The following is a 21,891-nucleotide window of genomic DNA, read 5'->3' as shown; positions in this document are numbered from 1 at the left end:
GAGTTTTTGAGGTCCAACCTCCTTAGCCAGCTTCAAACCAGCTAGTAGTGCTTCATATTCCGCCTGGTTGTTTGAGGCCGGGAACCCGAATTTGAGGGAAAGCTCAATTTGGGTTCCTTGGTTGCTTTCGATTATTACACCTGCGCTGCTTCCAGTCTTATTCGAGGAGCCGTCCACGTAAATATTCCATTCTATGGGAGTCTCTGGGGTGTCTGTAAATTCTGCAATGAAGCCGGCTAAGTATTATGATTTAATGGCTGTCTGAGCTTCGTATTGGAGGTCGAATTCGAACAATTCAACTGCCCATTGTAGGATTCTTCCTGCTAGATCTGTTTTCTGCAATATCCCTTTTATGGGTTAGTTGGTTCGAACCTTAATGGTGTGAGCTTGGAAGTACGGGCAGAGACATCTTTTCTATTTTTTGGTAGTTCAACTCGGATCCTTGTAGCGCTTTACTAATGAAGTATACCGGTTGTTTCCCTTTGTCATCCTCTCAAACCAGTACTGAGGCTACTGCTCGACTTCCTACCGCGAGGTATAATACGAGTGGTTCTTCCTCTCGTGGCCGAGTTAGGATATGTGGTTGTCCTAGGAAAATTTTGAAATCTTGGAAAGCTTGCTCGCACTCTGTTGTCCATTCGAACTTTTTTCCTTTCCTTAGAGTGGCGTAGAAGGGGAGAGACCTTATTGCTGCTCCCGTTAGGAATCTGGATAAGGCCGCCAACCTCCCGTTGAGTTGTTGTACCTCTTTGACACAAGTTGGGCTCTTTATGTTGAGTATAGCCTGGCATTTATCCGGATTTGCCTCAATTTCTCTTTGTGTTAGCATAAAACCCAAGAACTTGCCAGCTTCTACTGCAAAGGTGCATTTTGCAGGATTGAGTCGCATGCCATGCTTCCTTATAGTGTCGAACACTTGGACCAAGTCGGACAATAATGTCTCTTCACTTTGTGTCTTTATCAACATGTCGTCCACATAGACTTCCATGATTTTTCCGATATGGTCTGAAAAGACTTTGTTCATTAGCCTTTGATAAGTTGATCCTGCATTTTTAAGACCAAAAGGCATTACGATGTAGCAATAGTTTGCTTTTGGTGTTAGAAACGAGGTTTTTTTCTGATCAGGTGGATACATTGGGATTTGGTTGTATCCAGAATATGCATCCATAAACGAGAGGTATTTATATCCGGATGAGGCATCCACCAGAGCGTCGATACTTGGGAGTGGATAAGGATCTTTTGGGCAGGCTTTGTTGAGATCGGTGTAGTCGGTGCACATTCGCCACTTCCCATTAGATTTTTTCACCAAGACGACGTTGGCTAGCCATAGTGGGTACTTGACTTCTCTTATGAATCCTGCCTCCAGTAATTCTTGTACCTGTTCTTCCACGGCTTGGGATCGTTCTGGCCCAAGTTTTCTTCGTCTCTACTGTACCGGCTGAGATCCTGGATAGACCGCCAATTTGTGGCACATTAGTTTGGGGTCTATGCCTGGCATGTCTGTAGCTTTTCATGCGAAGAGATCGACATTATTTTGTAAGAACTGTACTAGTGATTCTTTTGTGCCTTCTTGTAGGATCGTACCAATATTAGTTATTTTGTCTGAGGTGTCTCCGATCTAGACTTTCTCTACTTCACGTTTGGGCTGTGGACGAAGTTCTTCTCGTCTCTGAACTCCACCAAGCTCAATTGTATGGAATTCTTCTCCTCTGCCTCTGAGGTTTAGAATTTTGTTATAACAGCGGCGTGCCATCTTTTGATCGGCTTTTATTGTAGCTATCCCTTCTGCAGTTGGAAATTTCATGCATAGATACGGAGTTGAGACTATTGCGCCGAGTTGATTTAAGGTTTTCCGTCCTATTAAGGCATTGTAGGCTGAACTCACCTCGACCACGATGTAGTCTATTTTGAGTGTTTTAGATTGGTTTCCTTTTCTGAAAGTTGTGTGTAGTGGCACGTATCCCAATGGTTGTACCGGGGTATCTCTCAGTCCGAACAGGCTGTTCGGGTATGCTTTAAGCTCTTTTTCTTCTAAGCCGAGCTTGTCGAAGGCAGTTTTGAATAAGATGTCAGCGGAGCTCCCTTGGTCTATTAATGTGCGGTGGAGATTGGCATTTGCCAGTATGATGGTGATGACCATGGGATCGTCGTGTCCCGAGATGATACCGGATGCATCTTCCTTGGTAAACGTAATTGCAGGGATGTCGGGTGCTTCCTCCTTTCCTTCGACATGATATACTTTAAGATATCTTTTGCGGGATGATTTGGAGATTCCTCCTCCTAGAAATCCTCCGTGTATCATATGAACATGTCTTTCTGGTGTACGAGGTGATCGCTCGGTTCGCCCGGCCTCTTCATCCCTCCTCCTTTTTCTTTGCTCATCGTCTCGGGTGGCCAAATACCGATCTAGTTTTCCTTTTCTTACTAACTTTTCTATAACGTTCTTTAGATCGAAGCATTCGTTGGTAGAATGTCTGCGGACACGATGGTATTCACAATACTTGTTTCGGTTTTCTCCTCCTCTTTTGTCTTTGAGTGGTCGAGCTGGGGTTATTTTTTCTGTGTGGCAGACTTCTTTGTACACGCCCACAAGAGACACCCGAAGGGGGGTGTAATTATGATATTTTTTAATTTTTTCCCATGTCGGTCTTCCTTCTTTTTGGGCTCTTTATCTTTATCTCGGTAGGAGAATCCGGATTTTGAGGTTTCACCTAGCCGAGAATTTTCTTCCATGTTGATATACTTCTACGCCTGTTCTTGCACTTCGTCCAAGGATGTGGGGTATTTCTTTGATATAGATTGACTGAAAGGTCCCTCTCGTAGTCCATTGATGAGGCCCATGATGGCGGCCTCTGTTGGTAAACTTTGTATGTCAAGGCATGTTTTGATGAATCTCTCCATCTAGTTGCGAAGACTTTCCCGATCTCCTTGCATGATTCCTAGTAGACTGGGAGCGTACTTAGCTTTGTCTTTTTGGATGGAGAATCTGGCCAGGAACTTTTTGGCTAGATCATCAAAGCTTGAGATGGACTTTGGAGGTAGGTTGTCGAACCATCTGATTGCTGTCTTTGTGAGAGTTGTTGGAAAAGCTTTGCAACGGACTGCATCTGAGGCGTCGGTGAGGTACATTCTACTTCTGAAATTACTGAGGTGATGGTTGGAGTCTGTAGTGCCATCGTACAAGGTCATGTCCGGAATTTTGAAGTTTTTAGGAATTTTAGTCTTCATAATTTTTCTAGTGAATGGATCTTGATCTTTGCATGGGCTGTCCTCAGGGGTGGATCGAGTAGCTTTGGCTTTAAGATCGGCTTCGAGTTTTAGAAGTTTATCTTCTAATTCTCGACGTTGCCTTACTTCTCTCTGTAGATCCTTCCCGAATTCCCGTTGATGATGGGTTTCTTTTTCAAGTTGCTTTAAATGATCTTGAAGTGCTTCTATCACTCCCGGATTTGATGAATTTTTGTCCACGTTGGATTCCGGAGTGTCTTTTAGCGTAGTGTCTGCACTTTTATACGGTGTTCTATCCTCTAGATCTGAATCATGGTCGTTGTCGTGATCGTCCGCCATGGTGATGGGATGACTTCCAAGTTCCCCGGCAACGGCGCCAATGTTCCGAGGGTTACCTGAAACTGTAGGTCGATCTCGGACGAGATCTTCTGTGCTGGTCGGTGTTGACGTGTCCGGCTGGTGAGTGACGGCTGGAGCTGTCGTGTCCGATTTATTGGACTGGCTGAACTGCTTGATCCTTCGTCACCGGAGGGTGGGGGGTACTTGCAAGGGACTCCGATGCTAAAGTTAGCAAGGGTATTAAGCAGGTTTTTAGTAGAATCAGAGTATGAGTTATACCTGGGTGCTCTAGTGTATTTATAATGGCATAGAGTGACCTTTTTAGATAAGATAAGTTAGTTATCTTATCTTATCCTATCTTTGAGTTGAGGTCAGCTTATCTTTTAAGGGAACCACCCTTATCTTTATAGGCTTGGACTGCCTTTGGATTTGTCTCGTGTTCCTCTATTTGGGCTCTTTACTGGGCTTTCCTGTCATTTTGGCCGAGCTCTTTGATAAGAGGTCGGTTTGTCCTGACCTGAAGAGATCGGTCGCTTTGTTGGTAGAACATCCTGAGTCGGACAGCTCGACCCAGGGTATGAACAAGGAGCTTGATAAAAAGGAACCTCAACTTGAGGCAAAGAGTGAATTGAAGCCTCTTCCATCTCATTTGAAGTATGCTTTCTTAGAGGACAACCAAAGGTTTGCGGTCATTATTGCTAGCGAGCTTTCGAGTCAAGAAGAAGAAAAGCTCCTAGATGTCCTAAGAAAATACAAGAAAGCAATTGGTTGGAGCTTGGCCGACATTGTGGGGATTGACCCCCACAAGTGTATGTGTCGTATCTTTCTCCAAGAGGAAGCTCGGCCGGTGAGACAACCGCAAAGAAGGCTCAACCCCATCATCCTCAATGTGGTGAAGAAGGAGGTCACTAGGCTACTTGATGCGGGTATCATATATCCGATTTCTGACAGTGAGTGGGTGAGCTCGGTCCAGGTTGTTCCCAAGAAATCGGGCATCACTGCGGTTAAGAAGGATGATGGTGAAGTGGTCACCAAGAGAGTACAAAATGCTTGGCGAGTGTGCATCGATTATAGAAGGTTGAATGCCGCTACAAGGAAGGACCACTACCCTTTGCCCTTTATTGACCAGATGTTGGACCGACTAGCGGGTAAATCCCATTATTGCTTTCTTGATGGTTTCACTGGTTACTTCCAGATTCACATTGCTCCTGAGGATCAGAAAAAGACCACATTCACTTGTCCTTTTGGCACCTTTGCTTACAAAAGGATGCCATTTGGGCTATGCAATGCACTTGCTACTTTTCACCGGTGTATGACTAGTGTCTTTTCTGATCTGATGGAGAGTTGTATGGAAGTCTTTATGGATGACTTCAATGTTTATGGAACCTCATCTGATAGTTGCTTAGAGAACTTGGCTAGAGTCATAGCTAGATGTGTTGACACTAACCTTGTCCTAAATTTTGAAAAATGTCATTTCATGGTAAGACAAGGTATAGTGTTAGGACATGTAGTATCTAATGAAGGCATTTTTGTAGACCTGGCCAAGGTCGATGTTATCACCAATTTACCTTACCCCTCATCTGTGAGGGAGGTCCGTTCCTTTTTGGGGCATGCAGGATTTTACAGGTGCTTTATCAAGAATTTCAGCAAGATTGCATTACCATTGTCGCGCCTACTCCAAAAAGATATGGACTTTGAGTTTGACAGTGCATGTGTGAGTGCGTTTGAGGAGTTAAGGAGAGTTCTTACCACGGCACCGATTGTGCGAGGCCCCAATTGGACGCAGCCATTCGAGATAATGTGCGATGCGTCAAACCATGCTGTAGGTGCTGCGCTTGCACAGCGCGATGATAAACTCCCTTATATCATTGCTTATTCTTCAAAAACATTGGATACGTCACAATCCAACTATACCACTACAGAGAAAGAATTCCTAGCTATTGTTCATGCTTTAGATAAATTCAGATCTTATTTGTTAGGATCCAAGATAGTGGTATACACGGATCATGCAGCTTTAAAGTATTTATTGACAAAGAATGAGTCGAAACCTAGGCTCATACGTTGGATCTTGCTCTTTCAAGAGTTTGACATTGAGATTAGGGATCGAAGTGGGTCTCAAAATTTGGTTGCGGATCATTTGAGCCGCCTTGAGAATATGAAATATGACCCATTTCCGATCGATGACTCATTCCCATTGGATAGTTTGCATATTGTGTCGGATAGCTTTCCTTGGTTTGCACCAATGGCGAACTACTTGGTTGCTAAGATCTTCCCTCCTAACTTTTCTAAACATCAAAGGGATAAGTTGAGGAGTGATTCCAAATACTATATTTGGGATGACCCTCACTTGTGGAAGAGTTGAGCGGACCAAGTAATTCAAAGATATGTCCCGGAATCTGAAATCCAACCCATTCTGGAAGCTTGCCATTCATCCGAGTGTGGTGGCCACTTTGGCCCACAACGGACAGCTAAAAAGGTGTTAGATTGTGGATTCTGGTGGCAAATCTTATTTAAGGATGCTAACCGATTCTGTGTGTCGTGCCACTAATGTCAGAAGTCGGGAAATGCGTCCTAAAGGGATGAAATACCTCAACAACCGATGTTGTTCTATGAGATCTTTGATGTATGGGGCATAGACTTCATGGGGCCATTTCCCAACTCAAGTGGGTATCTATATATTTTGTTGGCGGTTGACTACGTATCAAAGAGGGTAGAAGTGATACCTACTCGCCTTGATGACGCTAATACCGTGATTTCTTTCATTAGAAATAACATTGTATGCCGTTAAGGGTCGCCACGAGCAATCGTGAGCGACCAAGGTTCCCACTTTTGCAACAGGAAAGTAGAGGCACTGCTCAAGCGCTATGGGGTATTGCACAAGGTTTCAACTGCTTATCACCCTCAAACCAACGGACAAGCGGAGGTGTCCAACCGGGAGATTAAGCGGATTTTGGAGAAAGTGGTGAATCCACAAAGGAAGGATTGGAGCTTTCGGTTGGGAGATGCACTGTAGGCGTATAGGACGGCCTACAAGACCCCGTTGGGGATGAGTCCCTTGCGAATTGTCTATGGTAAGGCATGCCACCTTCCGGTGGAGATTGAGCATAAAACCTATTGGGCGGTAAAGCAGTGTAACATAGATTTCACCAAGGCGGGTGTAGCCAGAAAATTGCAACTAGGGGAGCTTGAGTGTCTTAGGAATGAAGCATATGAGAATGCCCGAATCTACAAGGAAAAGACTAAGGCATTTCATGACCACCATATCCGGAAGAAGGATTTTCAAGAAGGTGATGAGGTTCTCCTATATAACTCGAGGCTTAGATTCATGCCTGGCAAGCTCCGTTCTAGATGGGAAGGACCCTTCAAGGTAAAGGAGGTAAAGCCCTATAGAGTGGTGGAATTGTTTGACCCTAGAAGCAAGGCAACTTTCAAGGTGAATGGACATAGAGTGAAGAAGTACCATGGCTACAAGTCTCCAAAGGAGCAAGAGGTGTTCCTACTTACGGATGCACCTAAGGGAGGAGAAGCTTAAGCGACTGACCGTCCAACTTAAGGACGTTAAAGAAAAGTGCTTGGTGGGAGACACCCCACTGTGGTAAGATCTTCCTTGTGTATACCTTCTTTCTTCTAGCTTTAGATTCTTGTGAATTTTGTGATTCTTGGTGTTGTTGAGTGCTTAGGAATGCTAGTTTTGTTGATTTTGTTGAATTGTTAGGATATTCATATAGGTTTCATTACTCTTGGTATGGATGAATTGTTGAAGTTAGAGAAAATGCTTTGTTTTGAATATTGCATGAATTTGTGAGTGTTTTCTTGACGATCTAGCTTAAATACCTGCCAAGAATGTGTTAGAGTAGCTCTCTCTATGTTGTATATATATTGAAAAAAAAAGGGATGCACGCTAAGCGTGCAGGACACGCGCGCGTCCCTTGCATTTTTGCAAGTTTGTGCATCTGACCCGAGAGTTGCGTGCCTAATGTGCAATCAATGCACGAAACGCGCAGGGACCTACTCACGCGTATGCATGAGGCGCACCCGTGCATCCCTTGCCCCCAACCCTGTCCACGCGTACGCGCACATGACGCGTACACGTCGGTTGGTCTGCATGCCATTATTGGTAAGATCCGCGTGCCTGACAACCACAAAGCGGTCTACATAATGTTCAACGTAGTCATTGGAGGACAGCCAGAGTATATTCTCTTGGGTCTCTAATACCCGGACCGAGTCCGTGAGATTAGGATCTTCGTGGTATAGGCTAGAACCAATTGGCAGCCATTCCTGAGATCCGAAAAGTCTAAACCTTGTCTGTGGTATTCCAAGTAGGATCTAGGAAGGGATGACTGTGACGAGCTTTAAACTTGCGAATGTTGGGCGCAGTGACAGTGTGCAAAAGGACAAGGGTCTTATTCTGACGCTAGCGAGAACCGACAGATGATTAGCCGTGCGGTAGCTGTACTTGGTATTTTTCATCTGAGACGAGAAATCCGACAGTTTATTAGCCGTGCAGAGATCGTACCTGGTATTTTTCATCCGAGAGGATCATACAGCTTGCCATGGAAGGGAGCACGCATGATTGGAAGAAGGCAATAGGAAAGCAGAGGTTCAGAAGCAACAAAGCATCTCCAAACACTTATCTGAAATTCCCACCAATGAATTACATAAGTATCTCTATTTTATTTTATGTTTTATTTATCTTTTAATTATCAAAAACTTATAACCATTTGAATCTTTCTGACTGAGATTTACAAGATGACCGTAGCTTGCTTCAAGCCGACAATCTCCGTGGGATCGACCCTTACTCATGTAAGGTATTACTTGGACGACCTAGTGCACTTGCTGGTTAGTTGTGCGGAGTTGTGAAAAGTGTGAATCACAATTTCGTGCACCAAGTTTTTGGCGCCGTTGCCGGGGATTGTTCGAGTTTGGACAACTGACGGTTCATCTTGTTGCTTAGATTGGGTAATTTTATTTTATGTTTAAGATTTTTATTTTATTTTCGAAAAAAATATTCTTCAGAGTTTTTAAGAATGAATTCTAGAGTTTCATGAGATATGTTGAAACCTGACTGGCTATTAAGCCATGTCTAATCTTTTGGACTGAGGTTTCCACTTATCTTTGCAGGAGCCTTTTGGTTCCCATCAATTTGGCTGTTGTATGAAATGCTCTGCTAAAGCTTGGCTGGCCATTTGGCCATGTCTAATTCTTTTGGACCGAAGCTTTAGACTAACATTGCACGAATCCTGGAATTCTTATTAAAAATTTTGAATTTCTTTATTTTCTTTTTCCAAAATAGTTTTCAAAAAATACAAAAATTTTTTATAAAACCATAAAAACCAAAAATTTGTGTTTCTTGTTAGAGTCTAGTGTCAAATTTTAAGTTTGGTGTCAATTGCTGGTTTTAATTTCTCTTAAAATTTTCGAAAAATCATGCATTGTGTTCTTATTTGATCTTCAAGTTGTTCTTGATGATTTTCTTTGTTTAATCTTGTGATTTTCTTATTTTGTACTTTTTCTTATTTTTCATATGCATTTTCGAATTCATAGTGTCTAAACATTAAAAATTTTTATGTTTGGTGTCTTGCATGTGTTTCTTTTCTTAAAAAAATTTTCAAAAATATGTTCTTGATGTTCATCATGATCTTCAAAGTGTTCTTGGTGTTCATCTTGACATTCAAAGTGTTCTTGCATGCATTTATTATTTTGATCTTAAATTTTTATGTTTTGTTTCATTTTTGTTGTTTAATGAAGAGAGAGAAAAACAACAAAATAATATCTCTTCATTCATTCAAAAATAAAAAATAATATCTTTCCCCTATTTTACTCATAATTTTTGAAATTTTGGGTTAACTTAGTAAAAAATTTTCAAAATTTGGTTGTTTCTTGTTAGTCAAGTCAAAATTTCAATTTAAAAATCCTATCTTTTCAAATCTTTTTCAAAAATAAAATCTTTTTCGTTTTCCTTTCTTGTTTTTCGAAAATTCTTCAAAATTAATTTTCAAAATCTTTTTCTTAATTTTATTTCACATTTTTGAAAACTTTACTAACAATTAATTTTTGATTCAAAAAATTTCAAGTTTATTACTTTCCTGTTAAGAAATGTTCAATCTTTAAATTCTAGAATCATATCTTTTAGTTTCTTGTTAGTCAAGTCATCAACTTTAATTTTTAAAATCAAATAATTTTAAATTTCTTTTTCAAATCTTTTTTAAAATAGATTTCAATAATATCTTTTTCAAAACTTAATTTCAAATCTTTTTCTAACCTCTTATCTTTTCAAAATTTAATTTCAAATCTTTTTCAATTAACCACTTGACTTGTTTGTTTTAATTGTTAATTGTTTACTATTTCTTATCCCTTTCAAAACCACCTAACTACTTTTCTCTCTCTCTTATTTTCAAAAATCACTAACCTCTTTTTCAAAATTCTTTTTCATTAACTAATTGTTTTAAATTCTAATTTTATTTTATTCCTTCTTAAATTTCGATTTCTAACTCAAATAAAATAAAAACAAAAATTTTTTCTTTTCTTTTAAATTAATATTCGAATACTCTCTTTCTCTCATCTCTTTCTATTTATTTTATTTATTCACTAACATCCCTCTTCTTAAAAATTCGAACCCTCTCCCCCTCTCTATGTTCGAATTTCTTCTTCTTCCTTCTTCATTCTATTCTTCCATTCTTCTACTCACATAAAGGAATCTCTATACTGTGACATAGAGGATTCCTCTTCTCTCTTTATTCTCTTCTTTTTTATATGAGCAGAAACAAGGATAAGAACAGTCTTGTTGAAGCTGATCCTGAACCTGGAAGGACTCTGAAGAGGAAGCTAAGAGAAGCTAAAGCACAACACTCTGGAGAGGACCTTATAGAAATTTTCAAAAAAGAAGAAGACATGGCAGCCAAAAATAACAACAATGGTGGAGATGCAAGGAAGATGCTTGGTGACTTTACTGCACCAACTTCTGACTTCTATGGAAGAAGCATCTCAATTCCTGCAATTGGAGCAAACAACTTTGAGCTTAAGCCTCAACTAGTTTCTCTAATGTAGCAGAATTGTAAGTTTTATGGACTTCCATTGGAAGATCCTCATCAGTTTTTAGTTGAATTCTTGCAAATCTGTGACACTGTTAAGACCAATGGGGTTAATCTTGAGGTCTACAGACTTATGCTTTTCCCCTTTGCTGTAAGAGACAGAGCTAGGATATGGTTGGACTCACAACCTAAAGAAAGCCTGAACTCTTGGGAAAAGTTAGTCAATGCTTTCTTGGCCAAATTCTTTCCACCTCAGAAGTTGAGCAAGCTTAGAGTGGAAGTCCAAACCTTCAGACAGAAGAAAGGTGAATCCCTCTATGAAGCTTGGGAAAGATACAAGCAATTGATCAGAAGGTGTCCTTCTGACATGCTTTCAGAATGGAGCATCTTATGTATATTCTATGATGATCTGTCTGAATTGTCCAAGATGTCATTGGATCACTCTGCTGGTGGATTTCTTCATCTAAAAAAAATGCCTGCAGAAGCCCAGGAACTCATTGAGATGGTTGCAAATAACCAGTTCATGTATACTTCTGAAAGAAATCCTATGAATAATGGGATGACTCAGAAGAAAGGATTTCTTGAGATTGATACTCTGAATGAAATATTGGCTCGGAATAAAATATTAACTCAGCAAATCAATATGATTTCTCAGAGTCTGACTAGAATGCAAGCTGCATCCGGCAATACTAAAGAAGCTTCCTTTGAAGAAGAAGCTTATGACCCTGAGAATCCTGCAATGGAAGAGGTGAATTACATGGGAGAATCCTATGGAAACACCTATAATCCTTCATGGAGAAATCATCCTAATTTCTCATGGAAGGATCAGCAGAAGCCTAATCAAGGCTTCAATAATAATAATGGTGGGAGAAATAGGTTTGGCAATAGCAAGCTTTTTCCATCATCTTCTGAGCAACAGACAGAGAATTCTAAGCAGAGCCTCTTTGACTTAGCAACCATAGTCTCTGATCTATCTAAAACCACTCTCAGTTTTATGACTAAAACAAGGTCCTCCATTAGAAATTTGGAGGCACAAGTGAGTCAACTGAGTAAAAGAGTGACTGAAACTTCTCATAGTACTCTCCCAAGCAATACAGAAGAGAATCTAAAAAGAGAGTGCAAGGCCATCAATATACCCAACATGGCCGAACCTATAGAGGAGGAAGAGGCAGTGATTTCCAGTGAGGAAGACCTTGCTGGACGTCCACTGACCATTAAGGAGTTCCCCATTGAGGAACCAAAGGAATCTGAGGCTCATATCGAGACCATAAAGATTTCACTGAACTTATGGTTGCCATTCATGAGCTCTGATGAGTATTCTTCCTCTGAAGAAGATGAAGATATTATTGAAGAGCAAGTTGCTCAGTACCTAGGAGAAATCATGAAGCTAAATGGCAAGTTATTTGGTAATGAGACTTGGGAGGATGAACCTCCATTGCTCATCAATGAACTGAATGCTTTGGTTCAACTGAAATTACCTCAGAAGAAATCGGATCCCGAAAAGTTCTTAATACCCTGTATCATAGGCACCATGACCTTTGAGAAGGCTTTGTGTGACCTGAGGTCAGGTATAAACCTCATGCCACTCTCTGTAATGGAGAAACTAGGGATCTTTGAGGTACAAGCTGCAAGAATCTCACTAGAGATGGCAGACAAATCAATAAAACAGGCTTATGGACTTGTAGAGGATGTCTTAGTGAAGGTTGAAGGCTTTTACATCCCTGATGATTTCATAATCCTAGAAACTGGGAAGGATGAAGATGAATCCATCATCCTTGGAAGAATGATGAGCGGATAATTTATACGCTTTTTGGCATTATTTTTAGGTAGTTTTTAGTATGTTTTAGTTAATTTTTATTATATTTTTATTAGTTTTTAAATAAAAATCACATTTCTGGACTTTACTATCATTTTGTGTGTTTTTCTGTGATTTCAGGTATTTTCTGGCTGAAATTGAGGGACCTGAGCAAAAATCTGATTCAGAGGCTGAAAAAGGACTGCAGATGCTGTTGGATTCTGACCTCCCTGCACTCGAAGTGGATTTTCTGGAGCTACAGAAGCCCAATTGGCGCGCTCTCGATTGCGTTGGAAATTAGACATCCTGGGCTTTCCTGCAATATATAAAGTCCATACTTTGCTTGAGATTTGATGGCCCAAACCGGCGTTCAAAGTCAGCATAAAAATTCTGGCGTCAAAACGCCAGAACTGGCATAAAAGCTGGAGTTAAACGCCCAAACTGGCACAAAAGCTGGCGTTTAACTCCAAGAAAAGTCTCTACATGTGAAAGCTTCAATGCTCAGCCCAAGCACACACCAAGTCGACCCGGAAGAAGATTTCTGCATTAATTACTTATTTCTGTAACCCTAGGCTACTAGTTTCCTATAAATAGGACCTTTTGCTATTGTATTTTCATCTTTTAATCATCCTTAAATCATTTTTAATCATGTTTTGAAGATTGAACCCTCTTTGGGAGGCTGGCCATTCGGCCATGCCTAGACTTTGTTCTTATGTATTTTCAACGGTGGAGTTTCTACACACCATAGATTAAGGTGTGGAGCTCTGCTGTTCCTCATGAATTAATGCAAAGTACTATTGTTTTTCTATTCAACTCAAGCCTATTTCTTCTCCAAGATATACTCTCGTACTTAATTCAGTTAAGTTAGAATGAAGGAGTGACCCGTGACAATCACCCAATCTTCGTTACTCGCTTAGCCAAGGTCGCGTGCCTGACAACCACAAAGCGATCTACATGAAGTTCAACGTAGTCATTGGACGACAGCTAGAGTATATTCTCTTGGGTTTCTAATCTAAGATTAAAACCTTCGTGGTATAGGCTAGAATCATTGGCGGCCATTCCTAAGATCCGAAAAGTCTGTGACTGTGACGAGCTTCAAACTCGCGAGTGTTGGGCGTAGTGACAGACGCAAAAGGATCAATGGATCCTATTCCAACATGATCGAGAACCGACAGATGATTAGCCGTGCGGTGACAGCGCATTTGGACCATTTTCACTGAGAGGACGGGAAGTAGCCATTGACAACGGTGATGCCCAACATACAGCTTGCCATGGAAAGGAGTATGAATGATTGGATGAAGACAATAGAAAAGTGATGAGCGGATAATTTATACGCTTTTTGGCATTGTTTTCTAGTAGTTTTTAGAATAATTTAGTTAGTTTTTACTATGTTTTTATTAGTTTTTATGAAAAATTCACATTTCCAGAATTTACTATGAGTTTGTGCGTTTTTCTGTGATTTCAGGTATTTTCTAGCTGAAATTAAGGGACTTGAGCAAAAATCTGATTCAGAGGCTGAAAAAGGACTGCAGATGCTGTTGGATTCTGACCTCCCTGCACTCGAAATGGATTTTCTGGAGCTACATAAACCCAATTGGCGCGCTCTTAATTTAGTTGTAAAGTAGACATGTAGGGCTTTCCAGCAATATATAATAGTCCATACTTTGCTCGATTTTTGATGACGCAAAATGGCGTTCAAACGCCAACTTCCTGCCCTATTCTGGAGTTAAACGCCAGAAACAGGTTGTAAATCAGAGTTAAACGCCAGAAACATGCTACAAGTTGGCGTTTAACTCCAAAAAGAGTCTCTACACATGAAAGATCAATGCTCAGCCCAAGCACACACCAAATGGGCCCGGAAGTGGATTTCTACATCATTTACTTATCTTATGTAACCCTAACTACTAGTTTAGTATAAAAACTACCTTGTCTGTGGTATTCCGAGTAGGATCTGGGAAGGGATGACTGTGACGAGCTTCAAACTCGCGAGTGTTGGTTGTAGTGATAGACGCAAAAGGATCACTGGATCTTATTCCAACATGATCGAGAACCGATAGATGATTAGCCGTGCGGTGACAGCGCATTTGGACCATTTTCACTGAGAGGACGGGAAGTAGCCATTGACAACGGTGATGCCCAACATACAGCTTGCCATGGAAAGGAGTACGAATGATTGGATGAAGGCAGTAGGAAAGCAGAGGTTCAGAAGGAACAAAGCATCTCCATACACTTATATGAAATTCTCACCAATGAATTACATAAGTATCTCTATCTTATTTTTTGTTATTTATATTTTAATTATCAAAATCCCATAACCATTTGAATCTGCCTAACTGAAATTTGCAAGATGACCATAGCTTGCTTCAAGACGACAATCTCCGTGGGATCGACCCTTACTCATATAAGGTTTATTACTTGGACGACTCAGTACATTTCCTGGTTAGTTGTATCAGAGTTGTGACAAAGAATTTGAGATTATGAACGTGCGTACTGAGTTTTTGGCGCCGTTGCTAGGGAACGAACAATCACGATTTCGTGCACCAGAAAGCAGAAGTTCAGGAGGAACAAAGCATCTTCATACGCTTATCTGAAATTCTCACCAATGAATTACATAAGTATCTCTATCTTATTTTATATTTTATTCATCTTTTAATTATCAATTCTCCATAACCATTTGAATCCGCCTGACTGAGATTTACAAGATGACTATAGCTTGCTTCAAGCCGACAATCTCCGTGGGATCGACCCTTACTCACGTAAGGTTTATTACTTGGATGACCCAGTACACTGGCTGGTTAGTTGTGCGGAGTTGTGACAAAGAGTTGAGATTACAATTGTGTGTACCAATTTGTTGGCGCCATTGATGATCACAATTTCGTGCACCAAGTTTTTGGCGCCGTTACCGGGGATTGTTCGAGTTTGGACAACTGACGGTTCATCTTGTTGCTCAGATTAGGTAATTTTATTTTATGTTTAAGCTTTTTACTTTTTATTTTCAAAAAAAAAGAAAAAAAAATATTTCTATTTTGTTCTTCAGATTTTTTAAGAATGAATTCTAGAGTTTCATGATGATTTGTTGAAGTCTGGCTGGTTGTGAAACCATGTCTAAACTTTTGGACCGAGGTTTCAACTTATCATCATAAGAGCTTGTTGATTTCTATCAATTTTGCTATTGAAAGTAATGATTTGCTAAAGCTTGGCTGGCCATTGGCCATGTCTAGTGTTTTGGACCGAAGCTTTCATTGAAGGCTTGGCTTGCTAGTAAGCCATGTCTAATTCCTGGACCGGAGTTTTAGACTAACATTGCATGATTCCTGGAATTCTCATTAAAAATTTTGAATCCCTTATTTTCTCTTTTTCCAATTAATTTTCAAAAAATATACAAAAAAATTTTATAAAATCATAAAACCAAAAATAATCTATGTTTCCTGTTTGAGTCCAGTGTCAATTTTTAAGTTTGGTGTCAATTGCACGTCTTTAATCTTCTTGCATTTTTCGAATATATGCATTATGTTCTTCGTTGATCTTCAAGTTATTCTTGATGATTTTCTTGCTCTGATCTTTAAATTCTCTTGTTTTGTGTGTTTTGTTGTTTCTCATATGCATTCTCAATTTGTTAGTGTTTCTAATATGAAAATTTCTAAGTTTGGTGTCTTGCATGCATTGTTTATTTGATCTTAGTTTTCCATGATTAGTTTCATTTTGTTGTTTCTCATCATTAAAAATTCCAAATTTTTTTTCAAAATTATGTCTTTTCAAATCAATAATACAGAGAATTGAAGATTCAGAACATGCAGCAGAGGAATTACACAGAAAAAGTTGGGCATTCAAAACGCCCAGTGAGGAAGGAAAACTGGCGTTTAAACGCCAGCCAGGGTACCTGGCTGGGCGTTAAACGCCCAAAAGGGTAGTATTTTGGGCGTTAAACACCAGAATGGATATCATTCTGGGCATTTAACGCCAGGATGGCACAAGAAGGAAGATATTGTTTTTAATTTAAATCTTTTTCAAATTTTCATAATTTTTCAAAATCAAATCTTTTTCAAATCATATCTTTTCAATCATATCTTTTCAAAATCAATTTCTTTCCATTTTCTATTTTTTTTACTATTTTCAAAAATCCTTGCTAACAATTAGAGATGTGATTTAAAAATTTCTTCCTTATTAAGAAAGGTTCAATAATTGAATGTTAGAATCATATCTTTCAAATTTCTTGTTAGCCAAGGCATTAATTTTGAAAATCAAATCTTTTTAATTGTTTGTCAATCATATCTTTTCAAAACCAGATTTTCTCAATCATATCTTCTCAACCACATCTTTTTCAAAAATGATTTTCAATCATATTTATTTTATTTCTGATTTCAAAATCTTTTTCAAAATCACTTAACTACTTTCTCAATTTTAATTTTCGAAAATCACCAATCAATTTTTTCAAAATTTCTTTTAATTATTTCAATTTTTTTTTCGAAAATTCTTCCCCCTTCTAATATTTTCTATTTAAAGGACTAACACTCCTCCTCAATGTGCAATTCGAACCCTATCCCTCTTGATAAGTTCGAATTCTCTCCTTTCTACCTCCTCCTTCCATTCATCTTTTCTTCTGACACCTCAAGGAATCTCTATACTGTGACATAGAGGATTCCAAACCTTCTTCTCCTCTCTTTCATATGAGCAGGAGCAAGGACAAAGGCGTTCTTATTGAAGCTGATCCTGAACCTGAAAGGACCTTGAAGAGAAAGCTAAGAGAAGCTAAAGCACAACTCTCTGGAGAGGACCTAACAGAAATTTTTAAACAAGAAGAAGCCATGGCAGCCGAAAACAACAACAATGCCAACAATGCAAGGAAGGTGCTTGGTGACTTTACTGCACCTACTCCCGACTTCTATGGGAGAAGCATCTCTATCGCTGCCATTGGAGCAAGCAACTTTGAGCTTAAGCCTCAATTAGTTTCTCTAATGCAACAGAATTGCAAGTTTCATGGACTTTCATTGGAAGATCCTCATCAATTCTTAGCTGAATTCTTGCAAATCTGTGACACTGTCAAGACCAATGGGGTTGATCCTGAGGTCTATAGGCTTATGCTTTTTCCTTTTGCTGTAAGAGACAGAGCTAGAATATGGTTGGATTCACAACCTAAGGAAAGCCTGAACTCTTGGGAAAAGCTGGTCAGTGCTTTTCTGGCCAAATTTTTTCCACCTCAAAAATTGAGTAAGCTTGGAGTGGAAGTCCAGACCTTCAGACAGAAGGAAGGTGAATCCCTCTATGAAGCTTGGGAAAGATACAAGTAATTAATCAGAAGGTGTCCTTCTGACATGCTTTCAGAATGGAGCATCATAGGTATCTTTTATGATGGTCTGTCTGAACTGTCCAAGATGTCTTTGGACAGCTCTGCTGATGGATCTCTTCATCTGAAGAAGACGCCTGCAGAAGCTCAGGAACTCATTAAGATGGTTGCAAAAAACCAATTCATGTACACTTCTGAAAGGAATCTTGTGAATAATGGAATAAATCAGAAGAAAGGAGTTCTTGAGATTGATACTCTGAATGCCATATTGGCTTAGAATAAAATATTGACTCAGCAAGTCAATATGATTTCTCAGAGTCTGTCTGGCATGCAAGCAGCAACAGGCAGTACCAAGAAAGCTTCATCTGAAGAAGAAGCCTATGATCCTGAGAATCCAGCAATGGAAGAGGTGAATTACATGGGAGAACCCTATGGAAACACGTATAATCCTTCATGGAGAAATCATCCAAATCTCTCATGGAAGGACTAACAGAGGTCTCAACAAGGCCTCAACAATAGTAATGGTGGAAGAAATAGGTTTAGCAATAGCAAGCCTTTTCCATCATATTCTCAGCAACAGACAGAGAATTCTAAGCAGAGCCACTCTGACTTAGCAACCATAGTCTCTGATTTAATTAAGACCACTCAAAGTTTCATGACTGAAACAAGGTCCTCCATTAGAAATTTGGAGGCACAAGTGGGTCAGCTGAGTAAGAAAGTTACTGAACTCCCTCCTAGTACTCTCCCAAGCAATACAGAAGAGAATCCAAAAAGAGAGTGCAAGGCCATAACAATGACCAACATGGCCGAACCTGGAGAGAGTGAGGAGGACGTGAGTCCCAGTGAGAAAAGCCTCATGGGACGTCCTCTAGACAGAAAGGAGTTTCCCTTTGAGGAACCAAAGGAATCTGAGGCTCATACTGAGACCATAGAGATTCCATTGAACTTCTTTCTGCCTTTCATGAGCTCTGATGAATATTCTTCCTCTGAAGAGGATGAAGACATCACTGAAAAGAAAGTTACTAAGTATCTAGGAGCAGTGATGAAGGTGAATGCCAAGTTATTTAGTACTGAGACTTGGGAGGATGAACCCCCCCTGTTCACCAATGAACTGAATGCATTAATGAGGCAGACATTACCTCAGAAGAAACCGGATCCCGGAAAATTATTCATACCTTGTACCATAGGCACCATGACCTTTGAAAAGGCTCTATGTGACCTGGGGTCAGAGATAAACCTCATGCCCCTCTCTATAATGGAGAAACTAGGAATCTTTGAGGTACAAGCTGTAAGAATCTCACTAGAGATGGCAGACAAATTAATGAAACAGGCTTATGGACTAGTAGAGGACGTGCTAGTAAAGGTTGAAGGCCTTTACATCCCTGCTGATTTCATAATCCTAGACACTGGGAAGGATGAGGATGAATCCATCATCCTTGGCAGACCCTTCCTATTTGCTGTGATTGATGTTGACAGAGGAGAGTTGGTCCTTCAGTTGAATGAGGACTACCTTGTATTTAAGACTCAAAGGTCTCCTTCTGTAACCATGGAGAGGAAGCATGAAAAGCTTCTCTTAATACAGAGTCAAACAAAACCCCCACATTCAAACTATAAGTTTGGTGTTGGGAGGCCCCAACCTTGCTCTGATTATCTGTAAGGCTTCATGAGAGCTCACTGTCAAGCTATTGACATTAAAGAAGTGCTTATTGGGAGGCAACCTAATGTTATTTAATTATATCTATTTATTTTCCATTGCTATTTTATGTTTTCTTTAGGTTGATGATCATGTGAAGTCACAAAAACAACTGAAAAATAAAAAATAGAATGAAAAATAGAATGAAAAACAGCTCACCCTGGAGGAAGAGCTTACTGGCGTTTAACGCCAGAACAGAGCATCTACTTGGCGTTTAACGCCAGAAATGGGAGAAAAGCTGGCGATAAATGCCAGAAACAAGCAGCAACCTGGCGTTTAACGCCAGAAGTGCATTCCAAGGGTGTTTTGCACGCCTAAATGGAGCAGGGATGTTAAGTCCTTGACCCCTCAGGATCTGTAGACCCCACAGGATCCCCACCTACCCCACCTCTTCTTCTCTCTTCCCAAATACCCTTCACCAATCACCTCAATACCTCTTCCCCAAAAACCCTCACCTATCAAATCCTACCCTCTTCTCCATAATCTCTTCACCAATCTACATCCATCCATCATAAAACCCCACCTACCTCACCATTCAAATTCAAACCAATTTCCCTCCCAAACCCACCCATACATGGCCGAACCCGACCCGTCTCTCAACTCCTATATAAACCAATCTTCACTCCTTCATTTTCACACATCACACACCCTACTCACCCCCTTGGCCGAAGCACTAACCATCTCCATCTCCTCTATTTCTTCTTCCTCTACTCTCTTCTTTCTTCTTTTGCTCGAGGACGAGCAAACCTTCTAAGTTTGGTGTGGTAAAAGCATTGCTTTTTATTTTTCCATAACCATTTATGGCACCAAAGGCCGGAGAAATCTCTAGAAAGAGGAAAGGGAAGGCAAAAGCTTCCACCTCCGAGTCTTGGGAGATGGAGAGATTCATCTCAAGGGTGCATCAAGACCACTTCTATGAAGTTGTGGCCAAGAAGAAGGTGATCACCGAGGTCCCTTTCAAGCTCAAAAAGGGTGAATATCCGGAGATCCGACATGAGATTCGAAGAAGAGGTTGGAAAATTCTCACCAACCCCATTCAACAAGTCAAAATCTTAGTGGTTCAAGAGTTATATGCCAATGCATGGATCACCAAGAACCATGATCAAAGTGTGAACCCGGACCCTAAGAACTGGCTCACAATGGTTCGGGGAAAATACTTAGATTTCAGTCCGGAAAATGTAAGGTTAGCATTCAACTTGCCCATGATGCAAGGAGATGCACACCCCTACACTAAAAGGGTCAACTTTGATCAAAGGTTGGACCAAGTCCTCATAGACATCTGTGAAGAGGGTGCTCAATGGAAGAGAGATTCAAGAGGGAAGCCGGTTCAACTAAGAAGGCATGACCTCAAGCCCGTGGCTAGGGGATGGTTGGAGTTCATCCAACACTCAATCATACCCACTAGTAACCAGTCTGAAGTTACTATAGATTGAGCTATCATGATCCATAGCATCATGATTGGAGAGGAAGTAGACATTCATGAGGTTATATCCCAAGAACTCTACAAGGTAGTGGACAAGTCCTCTACTTTGGCAAGGTTAGCCTTCCCTCATCTCATTTGTCACCTCTGCAATTCAGCTGGAATTGACATAGAGGAAGACATCCTCATTGATGAGGACAAGCCCATCACTAAGAAAAGGATGGAGCAAAAAAGAGATCCCACTCATGGACAAGAGCATGAGGAAATTCCTCATCATGAAATCCCTGAGATACCTCAAGGGATGCATTTTCCTCCACAAAATTATTGGGAGCAAATCAACACCTCCCTAGGAGAATTAAATTCCAATATTGGACAACTAAGGGTGGAGCACCAAGAGCATTCTATCCTCCTCAATGAAATTAAAAAAGACCAAAGAACCATGAGGGAGGAGCAACAAAGGCAAGGAAGAGACATTGAGGAGCTCAAGCACTCCATAAGATCTTCAAGAGGAAGAACAAGCCGCCATCACTAAGGTGGACCTGTTCTTTAATTTCCTAGTTCTTTATTTTTCTGTTTTTCATTTCCTATGCTTTATGTTTTATTTATGTTTGTGTCTTATTACATGATCATTAGTGTCTAAGTGTCTATGCCTTAAAGTTATGAATGTCCTATGAATCCATCACCTTTCTTAAATAAAAAGTGTTTTTAATTGCAAAAAGAAAAAGAAGTACATGAATTTCAAATTTTAAAACAGATTAATTACTTTGATGTGGTGATAATACTTTTTGTTTTTCTGAATGAATGCTTGAACAATGCATATTTTTGAATTTGTTGTTTATGAATGTTAAAATTGTTGGCTCTTGAAAGAATAATGAAAAAGGAGAAATGTTATTGATAATCTGAAAAATCATAAAATTGATTCTTGAAGCAAGAAAAAGCAGTGAATAATAAGGCTTGCAAAAAAAAATGGCAAAAACAAAAAAAAGAAGAAAAAGCAAAAGGCAAGAGCAAAAAGCTAGTAACCCTTTAAACCAAAAGGCAAGGGTAAAATAAAAAGGATCCAAGGCTTTGAGCATTAATGGATAGGAGGGCCCACTGGAA

General features: G+C 40.0%; 2 non-coding genes across 2 annotated transcripts; both read right to left on the bottom strand.

Annotated features, from left to right (window-relative positions):
• Positions 1-10,863: 10,863 nt before the first annotated feature.
• On the bottom strand, positions 10,864-10,971 carry LOC112781503 (small nucleolar RNA R71). Its single transcript, XR_003192278.1, has one exon. It is a non-coding gene; the product is annotated as a small nucleolar RNA R71 (small nucleolar RNA).
• Positions 10,972-17,603: 6,632 nt separating this feature from the next.
• Positions 17,604-17,711, bottom strand: LOC112780828 (small nucleolar RNA R71). The gene has a single exon (XR_003191640.1). It is a non-coding gene; the product is annotated as a small nucleolar RNA R71 (small nucleolar RNA).
• Positions 17,712-21,891: the final 4,180 nt, after the last annotated feature.

The sequence above is a fragment of the Arachis hypogaea genome, chromosome 19 (assembly GCF_003086295.3).
Source record: "Arachis hypogaea cultivar Tifrunner chromosome 19, arahy.Tifrunner.gnm2.J5K5, whole genome shotgun sequence".
NCBI lineage: Eukaryota > Viridiplantae > Streptophyta > Magnoliopsida > Fabales > Fabaceae > Arachis > Arachis hypogaea.
The sequence above is the reverse complement of the archived record's forward strand: the minus strand, read 5'-3'. Positions and strand labels throughout refer to the sequence as shown.